The sequence below is a fragment of the Sceloporus undulatus genome, chromosome 4 (genome assembly GCF_019175285.1).
Source record: "Sceloporus undulatus isolate JIND9_A2432 ecotype Alabama chromosome 4, SceUnd_v1.1, whole genome shotgun sequence".
Taxonomy (NCBI): domain Eukaryota; kingdom Metazoa; phylum Chordata; class Lepidosauria; order Squamata; family Phrynosomatidae; genus Sceloporus; species Sceloporus undulatus.
The window spans coordinates 230278984-230293979 of NC_056525.1; the positions used below are offsets into that span (position 1 = coordinate 230278984).

At 38.8% G+C, this 14996-nt stretch overlaps 1 protein-coding gene across 1 annotated transcript in view; it reads right to left on the bottom strand.

Annotated features, from left to right (window-relative positions):
* The window catches only part of TRPS1 (transcriptional repressor GATA binding 1), a 319326-nt gene that overhangs the window by 241314 nt on the left and 63016 nt on the right, over positions 1–14996 (bottom strand). The window contains 1 exon segment of the mRNA XM_042465644.1: positions 13919–14055. The gene's annotated coding sequence lies outside the window, so the exon portion shown is untranslated.

The window sequence follows — 14996 nt, forward strand, 5'->3', positions numbered from 1 at the left end:
GAAAACAAACTCAAATTGAATTCAGGGAAAATGGAGATACTAATGATAGGTTCCCCAAATCCAGGGATGGAGATTTGTCAACCTGTCCTAGACGGGGTCACACTTCCTTTAAAGGACGAAGTATGCAATTTGGGGGTACTTCTGGATCCATCTCTACAGTTATCATCTCCAGTAGATGCGATGGCCAGAAGTGCCTGGTACCACTTCGACTGATATGCTCACTGTGCCCCTACCTGGACCGAAAGGACCTTGAAGCAGTAGTACTTGCACTGGTAATCTCTCACCTTGATTTCTGTAATGTGCTCTACATGGGGCTACCTCTGTACCAAGTTTGGAAGCTTCATTTGGTGCAAAATGCAGCAGCCAGATTGGTCACAGGAACACCTAGGTCTGACCATATTACACCTGTACTAAAATCTCTTCACTGGCTACCAATTAGCTTCTGGGCGCAGTACAAAGTGTTGGTTATTACCTTTAAAGCCCTACATGGCTTGGGCCCGAGTTACTTGAAGAAACGCCTCTCCCTACATAATCCGTCCCGCACTCTCAGAACATCTGGGAAGAATCTATTGGATTATCCAAATACCAGATTGATATCAACTTCCCACAGAGCATTTACTGTCATGGCCCCTAAACTGTGGAATAGTCTCCTGGAAGAGATCTGATTTATCACTACCTTAGAAGCCTTTAGGAAAGCGATTAAGACGGATCTTTTCCGGCAGGCTTATCCCCTAGATCTTCTGTAAATAAACATAAAGGGACATCCCACTCAGAGAATGTTAAATGGACTAGATGATGATATACTGATTTTAATGTGATGCCATGATTTTATGCTGTATTTTATACGAAATTGTATTTTTATTATTATAATTGTAAGCCCTCCTTGATCCATAGGGAGAGGTGGAAAATACAAATAAACTATTTTTATTATTATTACCGACCCAAAGCAGGCATCCAGCTGAGAGATGCCATCCCTAGTCACTGCATCAGTCAGAGACATAGAAAAGTATAGTTGGCCCTCTGTAGCCACAGATTATTTTTATCCACAGATTCAACCATCCATGTCCTGAAAATATTTAAAATAATTCCAAAAGCAAACCTTGTTTTTGCTATTTTATATAAGTGACACCATTTCATTATGCCATTGTAGTTAATGGGACTTGAGCATCCACGGATTTTGGTATCCACAGGGAGTCCTGGAACCAAAACTGAGCGGATATCAAGTGACCACTGTACAGTGCTGCAGGGCTAGGGTGGGACTGTTAACCTATCTCATAAACTAGAGAGAAAAGGGAAGACTTACAGAGTGCTAAAAAAAAGGGGGGGGGACCTTTGCTGATGTTTTGGCTCAGTCATGTTGAAGCATGTCTCTAACCTCAGCTGGACAAGCTGAGGGGCTTTCATGGAGATCTTGCTTTCTTGAGCTGTGCCCCATGAACTAGTTCAAGGGCTGCAAGGTTCACTGAACCCTTCAAATAAGAGCCACCTCAACTAGGATTACTGAGTAATAAAAGTACTTGTATTATGGGGCAAAGATAAAGCTTTCTTTGATGAAACAGAAGAGGGCCTTCTCCACTGTGGAACCCCTGTTATGGAGGTATGATTGGCACCTATGCTAGTGTTGTTCCAGCACCAAGTCAAATTGTGGCTTTTTATTAAAGCCTTTGGGGCCCAACTGATTATATTATATTATATTATATTACGTCTTACTCATCTTATCACAAAGATCAAGGCAGGGAACCACGACAGATTAAAATACAACACATAAACCAGTTAAAATACATAGCAACAGTTTAAAAGAACATGTAAGACCAATAAAAATTGAAATAATCAGCTCATAATTTAAAATACATAGTTTAATCTAAAAATTTATCCAAATTGCTCATGGTTAGCATTATTTCAAATGGGTTTAACAAATTGTGAAAAGTGGTTTAAAGTGATGAATGGTTTGATATATATTTTAGTATTTTTTTTAAAAAAATGTTATTTATTGTCCTAAATTGATTTCAATGCATTGGACTCACTTTTTCTCATGTCAGGCACACTATCAAGGACTTGGATTTGCCAAGAGAAAACTGGAGACATCTCCTATTTAATGGTTGTGTAGAAGAGGGAATTTCAGCAGGTCTTGCTTGTTATCTAGTTGTATGACAAGCAACACATGCTGAAATTCCCTTTTCTGCACAACCATTAAAGGTACAAAAGCTATCTCCAGTTTTCAATATGGCAATCCTATCAAACACGCCAGAATGAAAGCTGGATAGGGATCTATAACTTTTAACAGCTACATATAACCAACTGCACATGTCAACAGGTTACCTGGTTCTGTGACAAGAAACACTTGCTGTAATTCCCTTTTCTACACAAACACTAAGAGATACAGGAGCACTCTCTAGTTTTCAGTCTAGCATCCCTAAACACACATATTTCAATGCAACTATCAAATCTCACAAGCATTCAGCTCAGCAGTTGTTCTGGCCCATGTCTCAGCAAAATGCACAAAAGATGTGTAGAAGTCAGAGACATTTATCTCATATACCAGAACAAAACTTTGGAAACAGACCTTGTTCCCTTCACATTATAAATAATTAAGCCACCATCCACTGCCTCAAGGATACGATTCCCTGCTTGGCCATAGAAACCCACTGGGTTACTTTGGGCAAGTCACACACTCTTAGCTCCAGAAAGCCTAGTGACAAACTCACCTTAGCGTCACCATAAGTCAGAAATGACCTGAAGGCAGGCAATAACATTATATTAATTATATAAATTATAATTGAATATACATACTGAATAATACTGTACTAACCCATCACACACACATCCACCTCCCCAAGTGTTTTGCCTTCCAGATATTTTTGGAAATGGTCAGGAATGGTGGGAGTTGTAGTTCAAAGCATCTGGAAGCCACCAGGTTCAGGCAAGTTAATTAAAAGTGTATGTTCAGACCCATTTGCACTTGCTTGGAAATTGCACCTACAATTCAGATCATTCTTTCTGACCCTGATGCCTTCCAGATGCTTTGAACTACAACTCTCACCGTTCCTGACCACAGGCCATATTGAGTATAGCTAATAGGAGCAAAAACCCAAACTATCTTGTAAGATACAAAGTTGGAGAACTGCAAGCCAAGAGTAAGTAAATCACATACGAATCACATATGAAGATCCAGAGGAATAATATGAATGTCAGATCACAACAGGGCATGAACAATAAAGCACCAGGCACTGAGTTCTCAGTGATTCTATGCAATGCATGTCTATTAATACTTTCTTACTGCTCTAGGCAGTTAGACTTTGATTAATTGCTATAATGCAGAGAACTATGATCATCTGATTAAATCTGCTATATGGTGCAATGTTATTATAATAAGTAGAACCAAATCCATTTATGGCCTACAGTAGGCAAAGAAGGTAGGAGTAATCTCCATTAAAAAAAAAAAAACCACCAAGATGTACTTTTAAAATGATTGTTTACCCAGAAGAGAATAATGAACACCTGCTGGAAAACTGCATTTTAAAAATTTACCACTGAGTTAATGCAAGGTTAGGAAACAATTTACGAAGACTTTTGATTCATTCTCCAGTAAGAACCACCATGGTGTAGTGATTTGAGCACTGGCCAACAAGTAAGAAGATTAGGGTTTGAATCCCTGTTTGGCCACAGAAACTCACTGGTTTGGCCACGGAAACCCATTGGTTTTGAACCCACTGATCTTGGTCAAGTCACATTCTTTCAGCCTCATAGGAAGGTAAAGGCAAAAGCAAAGGCAAAGTGAAAGGCAAATGTATATTCAGAGGGCAAAACCTGTCTGAACCAATCTTGTAAAGAAACCCCATGATAGTTTCACCTTAGAGTTGCCTTAAGTCGGAAATTGACTTGAAGGCACACAAAGAAACAATTAACATCAGCCACCTTTTTTCCATAGGCAACAAATGAGGAAACTATTCTGGCAATATCAGTTTACAGTTTACAATAAATGCATGCATGCATAACCAAATGCATGCATGCAGCCATTTTGGGTCTGGAAGTCTGGATTAGGCAACAGAATAAAACTCATATATTCTGCATTTTTTAAAAGAATTAGATAACATGCCCAAAATAAGTCTGAAGAGGTTAGTTTTTTCAAAACAACTGCATAATTGATAATTGTTCTGAAAACAATGGCATACTTTAGACACATCATCACCATTACCCAGACACCACCAAAATAAAAAGCATAAATAAAAATGCAGATTTCTTCATCTCATATGTTGTTCATCATTTCTGCCATCATTATTAGACTAATGGGTGGAGACAGTCTTCCTCACTGAAGGAATAAAAAAAAATATGATTGGAAGCTGTGATATGACATTAAATTGGCCACCCTGATAGACTACAGACACTTAGCAGTCTGATGTTTACAGATAATATGCGTAGATTCTGATCCACACCTCTCAGATTAATTCAGCTAATTCAGCTCCTCTTTCTAGTACTGTAGCTAGTTTTATCCATACAGGTGCTCAAGCAAATGTCTGAGCAGGGTTAATGTCTCCCAAGCATATACTATAAGATCATTTAATATGATGTTTCTATCTCTGTTCCTAGAAATTATTATCTTACCCCCCTCTTCTCTCCCCTTTTGTCTCTCAGTCTATCACTCTCTCATTCGCTCATCACTCCTACTAGTACTCTGATATTCCAACAAAGGCAGAGCTTAGTAAAGTTAATCTTTTGAACTTCAAAAATAATGTTTCCAGCCTGCTGATTAGAAGTAATTGGTTGCAGGTTTCAGTCCCAAATAAAACATGTAGACCAGGAGAGGAAAGTAAACGAAAGGACGTAAGGAGTAAGGGAATACCAGTCTTGAAAGGCATTAGGATTAAAAATATATTAAGCAAGTAGTAAAAATACAAAGCATTTTTCACACAATATATACTTACTGAACTTATTAGCATAAGATGCAGTGGTGGCCACTAACCAAGGAAGCTTGTTAAAAGTAGTGGACACATTGTATAGAAGGAAAATATCAATTACTCTTAATAAGGATGTGAAATTCTTTCTGTGGGTCTAGAGCAGGCTTTTGTTAAATTTCCAGTGGGGATTCTATTGAAGTAATAGAGCTACACCACAAATAATCAACCATTAAGCATAAGCATCAACATCCTAGACTGGTTGAGAAGATGAATCTTCCTCTAGCCACAAACTCCCTGAGATTGCCTGGAAATCCTACCCCTACAGTGTGACCCAGCCACAATGTGTTTCAATGCTCCAAGTTCTCAGTGCACCATTTACAATCTATCTATACTTAATGAAGTCAGAAATTGTGGCTTTCTTGGTTTTGAGGGCAGAACCACCATTAAAAATCTCCTAACGGCTTTTTCAAAAAAAAAAGCATTTCAAATACCCTGTAATATGGCATGGTTAACCAGCATATGCCAAAAATGTTGGAAAGCACTCTGTTTAATACTCAAAAGATTTGCAAACCTTACTATGGTACAGCATTATATTTATAATCCTGTCTGTATCTGCCTACACCTGTTTTGGAGGCTAGAATCAAATGATACTAAAATCACAGGAAAGAGGCGGAAGCAACATGTACTCTGTTTTGCATGCTAGTGCCACTAATGACATTCTATCGATTTGCTTGACTAAAACTGTCCTATACTGTATTTTTGTCCATGGCTTGCCTTATAAAGTGAAGAAAAATCTCTCAAACTAATCTTAGACTGCATGAGTCAAAAGATTGAACTTAATGCCTTTTGGCAAAAAGAACCTTGTCTCCGGTGCCCACTGTTCATTGATACACAAACTTGCTGCTGGAATTGCTGCGGTAATGGTATAGCAGCAGACTTCAGAATTTGGCTTCTTTTTTAAAACAAGGGATGAAAAACTGAAGTGAAAAAACTGATGTCACTTTCACAAAGACAAAAAAAGACCCCAAGTTTATCTGGTATTGTATCTTCACATCCCACATAGTTAGCTAATCAGGTTAGCCTCCATGAAACAGGACCAGAACTTGGAAAATTTACTTTTTTAGACCAGTACTTCCAGGGTCCCCCAGACTACATGGTGAGAGTTCATCACTATACACTGTTACAGCAGTTCAGTATCTCTCTAAATACCATTGTTCCATCCTACAGAACCTGTTTTTTTAAAAAAAAATTATTTAGAATAACAAATACAAACAAAGAAAATAGCTTAGAGAAAGAGCATAAATAAAAACATCAAACATCATATTGACATACATACATGTGTAAACAAACAGATATAACAGACTTAACTATCTACCTATTTACATGATTATGGATATCGATATTTCTTCAATTTATATCTTCCTTTACAGTTGGATATTCCAGCATGTTGTAAATTAAATGTTTATTCCTATTTTTTGTCATATGTCTATTAAGTTCACGTGGTTGTATTTTTAACACTTAGGTAAAAATAAATTTCATTTTAATATTTTTATCCTTTCTTCATACATCTTAAGACAATTCCATTCTTCTTCTAAACTTTCCCTTGAAAGAACCTGTTTTGAATTGTTATTCCCTATCAGCATTAATAACAACAACAAACATTCAAGTTGTTTCCAACCTATGGCAAACCTATGATGAATGTATTACAGGGCTTTCTTGGCAATATTTGTTCAGAGGGGGTTTGACTTGATTTGCCCAAGGACACCCAGTAAATTTCCATGACTAAGCAAAAAGTCAAACCCTAGTGTCCAGAGGTTCAAACCACTACACCACAATGGTTCTATTTATCAGCATTTACAGCTGCTGATAATATTGCTGCTGAACTGGGCATCTAACATACCATACATCAAACATATTGTGCATTTATTACAGTCTAAATACCCTAAGGACAGGGATGTAGCCAAGGGGGGGGGGGTCCTTGGGGTCTGGACACCCCCCTTCCATTAGAAAAATGAATGGTGCGTGCTGCTGCGCCACTGCACCCAAGCCCCATTATAATGGTGGCACTTAGTCTGGACCCCCCCCCTTCCTAAAATCCTGGCTATGTCCCTGCTAAGGACAGCAGAAACTGTCTGATCTTGGAAACTAACCAGGGTCCACCCTGCGTAGGACTTAGATGGCAGACCACAAATGAAGTCCAGGTGCTATTAGTTACATTTCAGAGAAAGTAACTGGCAAACCTACCTCTGAGTACAGTTGTCTCTCCACATTTGCAAGCTAAGCATTTGTGGATTTTTTTATTCATGGATTACAGTATTTGCCCCTGCCAATAAAAAAAAAAATCTGTTTTCTCTAGGCCTCTGTGGGTCCTCCACTATGATTCTATAGTCAACATTTGGAAATTGACAGTAGAGTCACGGTGGAGGACATATTATTATTATCATCATCATCATCATCATCATCATCATCATCATCATCATCATCATCATCATCATCATCTTTTATTTATAAAGCGCTGTAAATTTACACAGCGCTGTACATACAATTTTTTAGTTAGACGGTTCTCTGCCCTCAGGCTTACAATCTAAGAAGACATGACACAAAAGGAGAAGGGAGTGGTGGTGGGGAATGGGATCGGGTCCAGCAGTTCTCCACCTCCGAGACCTGGACCAAGGCAGATGGACTGGAGGAAGTGCTTGGCTTCTTAATTAATGGTTAAAAGGAGGCTTCCTGGGTCAGAGAGGGGCTAGCCTCTGGGAATGCTTCTCTAAACAATATAGTCTTTAACTCAGTTTTGAAACTGGGTAGAGAAGTGATGAGGTGTGCATGTGGGGGAAGAAGGTTCCAGGAGTAAGGGGCAGCAAGCGAGAAGGGACGAATTTGGGAGGGGGCAGTGGTAGTCCTACACTGTGACAGGAGACCTTGACTACAAGATTGGAGGGTGCGAGTAGGAATGTAAGGAGAAAGAAGGTCAGATAAGTAAGGAGGGGCCAATCCATGGAGGGCTTTGAAAGTCAATAATAAAAGCTTGTACTGGATGCGGAAGGGGAAGGGGAGCCAATGAAGGGAGGATAAAAGAAGTGAAACATGGTCAAAGCGGCGAGCGGATGTGACAATACAGGCAGCTGAATACTGGACAGGGATTAAAGGATGGAGGTGTGAAAAAGGAAGCCCTGTCAGAAGGAGGTTACAATAATCTAGTCGCGAAACCACTAGGGCATGGACTAGAGTCTTGGCAGTAGAGGCTGAGAGGAATGGACGGATCTTGGCAATGTTGTGGAGAAAGAATCTACAGGCCTTGGCGGTGGCCTGGATCTGGGGAATAAATGACAGAGAAGAGTAAAAAATGAAGCCAAGACTTAGATACCTAGAAAAGTATTCTCTCCTATTTAATTAATTAATTAATTAATTAAAAGAGTGGGCTGCTTCGGGTCTCTTTGGAGGTATGCTATTTAATTGATGCATGGGTCCTAAGAGTCCGGAGGTCGCACCAAAGCCACACTCCATTCCTAAGCACTGGAGTGCAGCTTTTGGTGCAGCTTCCAGATTCTTAGGATGCATGCATCATTTAAAGAGCATACCTCCAAAGAGACCCGAAGCAGCTTTATTTTGGCAGTCTGTAACAGGCCTATGAGAGCCATTAGGGCTGAAGGGTGGGATATAAATACCTAAATAAATAAATAAATAAATAAATTTGCCGTTTTCTACTTTCGTGGAGGTGTGTGCCCCAAGCTTCATGAAAGTTGAGTGCTGACTGTATTTCTTGCCAATGAAAACCATATGAAATTGATGAGGTCACCATACAGGCAACTTGAAGTGTGCACGTATCCACACACAGAGAGAATTTAGTAAGTGTAAGTTGTTGAAGTTTATAGACTTCTCTGAATTACAGCATGAGAACTCTAGCAAAGAATTCCAAGGAGTTAGTCTTTGGCTAATGCACAATATACAGTCAGCTGTCCATATCCATGGATTTTTTATCCACAGATTCAAGCATCCATGGCTTGCAAATATTTTTAAAAATACACTCATTCCAAAAAGCAAACCTTGATTTCACCACTTTATATAAGGGACAGTGTATATAGTAGGACTTCAGCATCCACGAATTCTGTTATCCACAGGGGGTTCTGGAACCAAACCTCAGCGGATAACAAAGACCCAATGTATTTGGTATCCTGAGCTATGTACTGTATGTTCAAAACATCAGTAACATGATCAAGCAGCTACAATCATGATAAGAAATTACAGTTTTAAAGGAACCTTTTATATCATACACTTAAAAGTACAGTGGTACCCCGGGATACGAAAGCACCGCATTACGAAATTTCCGGGATACGAAAAAATTCCATAGGAAAAAACTGTTCCGGGTTACTTTTTTTTTCCGGCTTACGAAAAAAAATTTTGGTGCTTTTCGGCGCTTTTTCGCACGAAATCGCGGCTTCCAGCGCTAGCGGCTATGGCTTTTTCGGGTTGCGAAATCTTTCGGGTTACGAAGGGCGCCGCGGAACGAATTAATTTCGTAACCCGGGGTACCACTGTATTTGTGCACAATGACTAAAGATGCTACACATATACTCCAGAACACTGCTTTTTTGGCCCATCTGATAAGGTGGGCTGGCAGATTTTTTCCCACAATGTGCCAGAATCTCCACTATATTTATGCCAATGGATAAAAATGTTTCCTTCTTTCCTGGAAACCCACTGCAGACTAGTTGCTAATCACTCACAGTCCATGGATTCCTTCTCCAGACTAAATATCATTTAAAACAAGATTTTAGACTCTTTTCGAGGCATGTTTTCCAGTCCAGTATAGTCTAATGCAAACCTTTATTGACAAGACAAGCCTTACTCTGTATTGTCTTACTCATTCATGTTTAAATTTACTTTCCAGGTAGTGTTTACTCTTAATTCTTTAAAGACTAAGATGTCTTAAATCCTTCAGAGATAAAAAGTGCTGTCTATGTCGAACAGATCTCTTCAAATAAATATCTAATTAATTCACATCAAATTAAGCAAGAACTATATGTACTATTATCATATGCTTGAGAGAACTTGGCGGATTAATAGTCATCAAGCCTCTGGAATATGGGATATATTAGGTTTTAAGAGACCAGTTTTCAGATGTGAGGCACATGTCTAATTCCAAATCATTACAGACTTCTCAGCTTAAGACAATTGTGTGGAATAAAATTAACCTCACTGAAAGCAAAAGGAAATAGTGAGAGGGTACAAACTACAGAAGTAGGATCTTAGCATATCATTGGAAGAGAATTACAGTTCTTATGCTGCCGTTATAATGAATATCAAAATCATTTTCAGGTATACTTTATTTAACAAAATAACAAATAGGCATGTTCCTGAGTATTGCTTTTTTAATTCGATACCAAAGACAGAAACAATATGGAAAAAAATAGGTTCCTATATCACATTAAAGAAGAGCAATTAAACATTTTCCAGCAAACTTTTTATTTAAAGGTAACAATATGCACATGTGAAATGAAACAACCAGTTCAAGTAACCTTTTTATCTTTTTGAATCTTCTAGCCACCCCATGAAGACATTTTCCAGAATGAATCCAGGGATGGCTTTTGCTTTCATCTGCCTCCACTTTTCTTATCATTTCCATTTTGGTGGCCAAACCAAAGATCTACATTTTTAAAAACATGGTAGAGGTTGCTGGAGAGGAAGGCTTATCTGGCCTCTCCATTTTCTGTTTAGTTGTCCGTATATGCTCAGTAAGGGATTCTAGAGGCAACGGCTGTTTACCTTATGTCTTGTAGGCAGGCACACACAGCTACAATAAGATCAGCTAAAGAATCTCACTTTTTCCCAGCGCAGGCTCAAGCTCAAGTGCAAATGCAGTGCTGCAGCCCAAGAGTAGACATCTGTATTTCTCCAGTCCTCCATCATTACCCTCCCAATGTGAATGCTAATTTTTAAAAACATGCAGCTTAAAAGAAGACTTAGAGAAAAGTGAGATGACTTGGACCAGCATGAAAAATCTTTCTAAAAAAGAATTTCACTGTTGGAAGTTTTATTAACTTGCTCTCCAATTTAGAACCAACACTTAATGATTTTGCTCTCATATGTCTACCTTCTTCCAAGGTTTCAGACTGAGAGGCTGTGGCTTGCTCAAGACCACCCAGTGAACCTCATGGCAGTGCTGGGATTTTGAGGTGTGCAAAGTCTCCACACTTGTGCCCACTGGCTTCTTCATGAGCATTGTGTCTGTAATCAAAAACAATATTTCTTCTGTAAATTGTTGTTGTTGTTCAGCTTTGGAGGTCTGTAAATGCCTATTCAGTCATCTGTACCATTTTAAGCCTCTTACATGTGTGTCAGCAACAGATGTTTTGTATCTTGTTCCTGGGGATTGTAGCTATAAGGACACAACGAGATGCATGAACAGAACCACTGTCTCTTTTACTTCCATGCTCCATTTCCGATATTCTGCCTGTATATAAGGAGCTTCCATGTGGGTACTGGGCAATAAGCCAAAGTCTTGAATTTTAATAGGTGGCTGTCAAAATGCCCATTTGTTGAATTTGGGAGGACAATTGCAGGGATAAAGTGATACTTTATTGCTGTATGAATCTGTCTCATCCACAAGAGAATACGGCCACACTTTCAGCAGATTGTTTCCCCGCTTGATTGTTCTGAACAGGTCTAAAACCAGCTTTGCATATTGTAAGCACTTTAGCTGTTGTGTATGGATGCTGCTTCCTTGGCATACTCCCCAATCTGCTCTTTTACTGCACAGGAAAATTCAAAGTGATCATTCAATGCAATAGAGCAACTACCAGGCCCAAATAGGCTAGGCTCTTCTCTATCAGGCAGTCAAATTATTCATGCTGAACAATGCTGTTTCTTATATTTATTTAAAGCAAAACTTTACAATTTCACAAGATCTGTAATATTGGTCCATGCCAGGATATCATTTCATCAGTTACTGTGTCATCAGGAATAATCTGTAACAATTTTCTTTAGTTTTTCAGTAATTAACTGAATCCACGATTCTCAACTGCAATTGTTACTGCTGTTTTCTGCTACTCTTTCCGCTACCAATTTCATCCATAAAATGAAAATAATACAAAAATTATCAAGAATTTTCCATTACTATATGTGTACAGTTGAAGTAAATATTATTCCACAGATAGTTTTTTGTGGGTTTTCAGGCTATGTAGCCATGTTCTAGAAGAGTTTCTTCCTGACATTTCGCCAGCATCTGTGGCTGGCATCTTCAGAGAACATACCGAAAAAAGGTGCATCAGATCCAGTGGAGAGTTCCAGAAGAAAGTACAACTGGACCTCGCATGACGTTTAGGAATCACCATTTTAAATGGCAAGTTGTTACATTTTTGGCTGTACTAAGTATGAGCTGGCAGAAGGCCACATAAGATGAATCATTTCTAGTCACATTATTGACTGAAACAAAGTTGTAAAAGAAATTTTCAGCCAGCAATCGAAGTTCACTTATAATACTTACCAATTCTAACTAAATGATTTAGTGATATAATTGAACTGTGCATGAATAAAATGGAAGAGAATTGTTAATCTTGGCTTTTTCATTCCCATGCCGATAAAAATCAGCAAAATGGAACTGTAGTGACTCATGCCCTCCTGGGCTGACAAACACTACAAGCTGATAATATCAATGGCAGACATCCTGTTGCCTTTAATTTGGGCAGAACTGAATCTTATGACTGCCCTCCCCACTTTCCTGGTAGTGGATGTCGAAGTAAATCAGGAAAAAAAATGTTGGTCCAGAAAAGTGCTGGACAGATAAACTGTCAAAACCTACTACCACCACTTTCCCCTTAATTAATGTTTGATGAGTTTCAGCATCCAAGAAGGAAAACAATGGGTCTAAAACTGATAGAGTGGCTTGTCTGCATAGACACATAAAACTATGCGGTGGGTTTTTGTTTGTTTGCTTGCTTTTTGCTAGGCATGAATGAATGAACTGGTAAGAGAAAAATACTAACTTGAGTACATGTTTTGCCAAAAAATGTAACTACAAAGGGACATATACTGACCTGGAGTTTAAGACTGGCTTTTTAAAAGGGCAAACTGTTTCCTGTGTCTTCTCTATCGATAAAGCTCTGCTCACTTGCTACACTTACATAACCAATTAAAATTAAATTAAAATTAAAACACAAAACTCATAATTGATTGAAAGGCCCAAATTAAAGTCAGCCCTCCTTATCCACAGATTTTTTATATACGGATTCAAGCATCCACAGCTGGAAAATATTACAAAAAAGTATAAATTCCAAATAGCAAACCTTGATTTTCCATCTTATATGAGGGACACCATTTTTGCGCTGCCATTATATTTTAATGGGACTTGAGCATCCACAGATTTTGTTATCCAAGGGAGATCCTGGAACCAAACCCCAGTGGATAGCAAGGTCCCACTGTATAACATCTTTGGTTGAATTAAAGAAATCCATGTGTATGCATGTACACACATGTCTTCAAGTCACTTGGCAACTTACGGGTTACTTCATCAATTTCATAGGGTTGTTTCAGGCAAGGAATACTCAAGAGGTGGTTTTGCCAGCTCCTTCCTCTGAAATGTAGCCTACAGTACCTGATAAAGGCCACCAATATATAATGCACCCAGAAGCTCTGGTGGTGCTGCCTCAGCTGTTCTCTCTGAACTATCAGCCTGCCTAAATAAAGCAAACAAGAAACACTCACTGGCCACTGGCAGCAACATCTATTGTCCACTCTGTGAAAAGCACACCCCAATCAGCTTGGAGACTGCCCTGATTTCTGGACTCTTGGAAGTGGACCCTGACTACCCCTTTTCAGTGACTGTCTATCATGGTTGGCCCAGCTACTGACTTCTTGACTCATCCGTTTCTTGATCTCTGGAGTACTAATTACCCAAACAGCTTCTCTTCTCTCCCAGTGAATTATAACACAGTCAATGGACAGCCAATATCTGCTATTCCTACTAGTTTGTACCATGAGAGAAATTATCATGTTAAAAGAGGATTCATCTTTTGGGTGCTTACCTAAACACAAATGATCTTTTCACTTTTGTAGTCATATGTCTTCATTGTCCCCAAGAGTCTATGTTTAAAACACAACAGTCCTCTTCCAGAATTTGTTTGCTTGTACATTTTCGTACTCCAACAGGCAAAGGACTGGTCTAGACAAAGAGAACCATGAGGTAGTAATAATGAAATCGAGTCCTAACGTGGTAGAATGAACTGTGTCACTTCATTCTATGGATGGTCCTATATTTATTTATTTATTAAATACCACTTATGTAATCAAAAGAAAAAGTAGCAGAATAGAGACAGAGAGTTTTCCTAGGACTTTCCCTTGTATGCTGGGTTTTAATAAATACTGATTTACTTACTTTTGTATACAGAAGGTTTCACAGTGCACTGAGTTCAAAAATGGTATTTTCGTCTGCAGTCTGAAGAGATAATAATTCTACCACCCCATTCTTGGACTGGACCAATCCAATATATGGGCAATATTTTATGTGCATATCATCATGATATAAAATAGCATTTGATCTATTTTTTTAAAAAACCAAAGGATAGAAAGCTAATTTAATAATAATAATAATAATAATAAATAATTTTATTTCTACCCCGCCCTTCCATAGATATGATCAGGGCGGCTTACAAATTTTAAAACATTTCAGTATAGGATAAAAATTCAATATAACAGTTAAAAACATTACTACAAAAAACAGGAACAGGAAAACAATAACATACACATGTCAAGGGCAAGGAAAAGGAGAAATTAGTTTACATCGGTCCAGGGTCGAAAGGGAAAAAAGAGGGCAGGAAAATAAACAGACAATCTAAGGTGGGAAGGCCAGCCGGAATAGATACGTTTTCAGCTTTTTCTTGAAGACAGCTAATGAGGCGGCGGAGCGAAGCTCTGCAGGGAGCTTATTCCAGAGTGAAGGGGCAGCAATAGCAAAAGCCCTCTGTGAGGTCCGTGCAAAGTTAGACCTAGGGACCTCCAACAATTTAGTCCCGGAAGTTCTGAGTGTGCGAGGCGGATTATATGGGGAGAGGCGGTCCTCCAAGTATCCTGGGCCCAAGCCATTTAGGGCTTTATAGGTCAAAA